The sequence below is a fragment of the Eptatretus burgeri genome, chromosome 7 (genome assembly GCF_056783735.1).
Source record: "Eptatretus burgeri isolate ZD-2024b chromosome 7, Ebu_testis_v1, whole genome shotgun sequence".
Taxonomy (NCBI): Eukaryota; Metazoa; Chordata; class Myxini; order Myxiniformes; family Myxinidae; genus Eptatretus; species Eptatretus burgeri.
Genome location: NC_140967.1, coordinates 62,466,275 through 62,471,274, shown reverse-complemented (window position 1 = coordinate 62,471,274; position 5,000 = coordinate 62,466,275).

Below are 5,000 nucleotides of genomic sequence, written 5' to 3'. Positions count from 1 at the left end.
AAAGACACATTTGTTTCGATCTATTCTCTTTTCAGAGCCACTTTGCTCGTGTAAAGCTTATATGTTTCTGCCATGTTAAAGCTGTTCAGGGATCTATACACCCAGATGGACAATGTGTTAAAAAGCTTTAATCAACCTATTTTCACGGATGTCAATTTGTATTTGAAAGCTTCACTGCAAGAGAACTCGAGCAAACTCGTTCACCTGAGAGCTAATCAGGTATTCTCCTACGACCTCTACCATCCTGCACTCCTCCCCCCCCCATCCACACCACTCACCACAAGGAGGATTCAAAAAGTTTTTCTCAGACCTTTTTCTTCAGATAATGAAGTGAAATAAATTTGGCACAGACTTAACACAAATAAAGCCAGTGTGCATGTGAATCAAACACAATTGCTTTCACTATTCAGACAGTGAAGGTGGGTATACATACGGTCGACTGTCCAACTTTTAGCCAATTTGTTTTAGGAAATACTTGCTTATGTGTCATATGAGACTAAGTTGGTCAATGTATGTCATCCCACAAAATGTGAAGTACTGTATATATTCTATCATTGAAAAATCGTACACGTTCCAATTTCACCATGACAAGTCTGCACCTTCAGCCAATCGATAAAGTTACATGGGGGTACTGGTCAGGGAGAAGTCTTGATATAATCTGCCTGTGTAGGCAGGCTATCTTTTTTATATGTAGATTGATCTAAGACTCATAGTGGAGCCTGTACATAAATTAATCACACACGTGACAAATTATTATGTCGATAATAATATGGCATGGAAATTATTTAGCCCCCTTATTTCACAAATCAGCTTTCTTGGCCCGAAGTTTGACTGAAGATGATTTGAGCAGAAATTTGTAATTAGTTTAAGCTCCCGACAATAACTTATCTACCCTTCGCCAATAACACCATGGGATCTTTAACATCCACCAACTAATGGTTGACAGTCACCCAACTTACTCACCCAACTCACCCAACTTCATGCCTAAGTGAGGAACAGCACACTTTGTGATGCAATGCACTGTTTATGATGGACTAATCCAACACTTTATAGTGGGCTCACAAATCAAACCCAGATGTGTGTGAGTGTATGTATCTCCTCCAAAACTCCAAAACCATAAAACCGAGCAACCTGAAACTTTGCATGCACACAAAGGGAACTCCAGAGAAGTGCAAGAGTGAAATTGGGTGTTTGGGTTAATTAAAATACCCCTTTTGAAGATAATTAACGGCCTTATTTAATTATCTTCTATATATTACTAAAACTCTGATCTTGTATATATGTATGTATGTATATATATATATATATATATATATATATATATATATATATATATATACATATATATATATATATATATATATATATATATATATATATATATATATATATATATATATATATATATATATATACTGAGCCTGGTGTTGGCGCAGTGGTTAGGGCAGTGGCTTGGGATCCAAAAGGTCCTGAGTTCAAGCCCCGTTGGGCCACTGAATTAATACACCAGGGGGTTGACTCAGCCTGTCATCCTTCCGAGGTCGGCGAAATGAGTACCAGTATACTGGGCCGGTGTATACCCCGGTTAAAATAGGTATACCATATCCCTGTGTCGTAAGAGGCGACCAGGGTTGCGTCAGGAAGGGCATCCGGCGTAAAACGTGCCAAATCACTATGCGGATCATACGGATGATCCGCTGTGGCGACCCCTAACGGGAGCAGCCGAAAGAAGAAGAAGAAGATATATATATATATATATATATATATATATATATATATATATATATATGTATGTAGGCCTTTGTATGTAAGTATGTTCCCGAAATACAGCTAAAACGGTACAAGATAGCGCAAAAATTTTCAGCCCACCTTACTCACCATTCTCCTGCAGTGTGCAGTATCAAGTTTCGTTAAATTCGGGCAATGAAAAATATTATTTAAAAATCAATTCCCGATTCAGTCAAATACTCTTCGGGTTTATTTGATCAATGCAAACAACCTCAGCGGTATAATTTGCTGGAGCTATCTTTTTTTTTCTTTTTTAAAATGATTTTTTTTTATCAACTGCTGTCACAACTGGAACCCAACAGGTTCACGGGTCATCGAGTATATTACTAAAACTCTCATCTTGTATGTATATATGTATGTATGTATGTTCCCAAAATACGGCCAAAACGATACAGGATAGCACAAAAATTTTCAGCCCACCTTACTCACCATTCTCCTACAGTGTGCAGTATTCAGTTTCGTTAAATTCGGGCAATGAAAAATATTATTTAAAAATCAATTCCCGATTCAGTCAAGTACTCTTCAGGAGAATTTGATCATTGCAAACAACCTCAGGAGTATAGTTCGATTCTGGGGGTTTTTTTGACCTCAAAAACAATAGGCTCCTTCCTTATGACACACTCTACAATGTGGTGTAGTTTCGTGAATATCGGTTTAAAATTGTGTTCTGTCGGCGATAAACAGACAGACAGACAGACAGACAGACAGACAGAATAACAAAATCGACTAACCAATACACTTGAAAAATCTTCGATTTTGCAAATAACAAACAACCAAACAGACAGAAAGTGGTAAAACATAACCTCCTTCACCTTTGGTTGCGGAGGTAATTAAACGTTTCGTTTTTAAAAGTTTCTTCAACCGTTTCATTGGAGTGTTTGCTTGAGTGGAATGCTTATAACATCTCCGGAGCTATGAATGCAAAAAAATGGATGGGAAGGCAGGGTAACGGGAGGGGAAAGCAGCATGAGGGGATGGGAAGGGAAGTAAGTGTGAGGGGAAGGGAAGGCAGAATGAGGGAAAGGGAAAGAGGTGTGAGGGGAAGGATAGGGAAGCGGGAAAACACGCCCATACATCAACGTTTTCTTTTTAAATGCTGGTTCTATGTAAAAACTGGGCAGGATCATTTAAAACCCATACCATCAACCTGTCAAATTCAAAACTAAACCGTCAGTCCCTAACCATCCCCTTAACAGAGGGTGAGGATTGGGAAAGCAGGGGGAGAGAGGGAGAGGGGTGGGAGAGGGATATGGGTGAGAGCGAGAGGGGTGAGAGGGAAAGGGGTGAGAGATAGAGATAGAGAAAGAGAGATTGGTGTGTGTGTGTGTGTGTGTGTGTTTGTGTGTGTTTGTGTGTGTGTGTGTGTGTGTGTGTGTGTGTGTGTGTGTGTGTGTGTGTGTGTGTGTGTGTGTGTGTGTGTGTGTGTGTGTGAGAGAGAGAGAGAGAGAGAGAGAGAGAGAGAGAGAGAGAGAGAGAGAGAGAGAGAGAGAGAGAGAGAGAGAGAGAGAGAGAGAGAGAGAGAGAGAGAGAGAGAGAGAGAGAGAGAGAGAGAGAGAGAGAGAGAGAGAGAGATAGGAGTCAGGAGAGAGAATGGAGGGAGAGGAAGGACGGGATGGAGAGAGAGGAGGGATGGGGGGAGTGAGAGGTGGGACGGTGGGAGGGAGGAAGGGGCGCAGCTGGGGTGTGAGAGGTAGGATGGGGTGAGGAAGGGGGGAGCTCCAAAAGGGGGGAAGAGTGACCCCTCACCAAATATCGCTATACACTCTGGGAAGAGAGGGGGGAGTTGGAGTAAGGAGAATAGGGGAGACAGGATGGGGGAAGGGGGAATTGGAACAAGATGGGGTACGTTGAAACATCAGGTTAATATAATATAGCACACACAGACCACCCGGAGATGTCCATGGGGAGTGGCAGGGTGGAGAGGGGAGGGAGTTTGGGAGGAGCTCGGCATGAGGGGAGGGGGAAGGAAGGCAGCATGATGGGAAGGGAAAGCAGCTTGAAGGGAAGGGAATTCAGTGTGAAGGGAAGGGAAGGAGGTGTGCGGGGAAAGGAAGACGGCATGAGTGGAGGGGAAGGGAAGGGCTATAACACGCGCCCAACAGCAACATTTTATTTTTAACCGCCAGGTTTGATGTAAAACCGGGTGGGAGCATTTAAAACCCACACTATCTTCTTCTTCTTTCGGCTGCTCCCGTTAGGGGTCGCCACAGCGGATCAACACGGATGATCCGCATAGTGATTTGGCACATGTTTTACGCCGGATGCCCTTCCTGACGCAACCCTGGTCGCCTCTTACGACACAGGGATATGGTACACCTATTTTTTAACCGGGGTATACACCGGCCCAGTACACTGGTACTCATTTCGCCGACCTCAGAAGGATGACAGGCTGAGTGAACCCCCTGGTGTATTAATTCAGTGGCCCAACGGGGCTTGAACTCAGGACCTTTTGGATCCCAAGCCGCTGCCCTAACCATTGCGCCAACACCAGGCTATTTAAAACCCACACTATATACCTGGTAAATTCAAAAAAAATGTCCATCCTTGAAAACCATCTATAAATTCCCCATAACAGAGGGGGAGGTGTGGGGAGAATCTTTTTGAAATATGTATCTATCGATGCCAAAGTGACGGGTCGTATAATGAGAGAAGATCATACAAAAAGGGGAAACATGGTGTAAAATGAAATTTCACATTTTAGCTAGCGAACCACCACCCGACTCATTGCACAAGGCTTCCACGGATAATAAAACTTCCACGGCTAAACGCAGGCGGGTGGGCTCTGAATGTTTTTCAAGTTGATCGATATATTGAGTGACAGTGCGAATATTGTGGAGCGCTCGCCATGTGGCTTAAGCCCTCAAGCAAGCACTCCAATGATATGGTTGAGAAGGAACAACTGGCTTGCCATGCGATTAGCGATTGCCAGTCCGTCATAATAAACACCTCCTGGAGACTCCCAAAATATCAAACTAAGTCCAAATTGGACAAATGAAAACTTTTGTAACATTTGGAACTGCTGATAAGTTCAATTCTGGAGCTTACATTTTCTGATTTGGCTTAGTTTAAGAGATTGTAGAGGTTGTGTCATGTGCAGAAATGAAATAGCCATGAACACTGGTATCTCCGGGCGTTTATAAGCATTGCAATGTATCCTGAGATTCATAGATATAATTATCAGGCATTCGATGATATGAGTGGGGAAAGTGAAA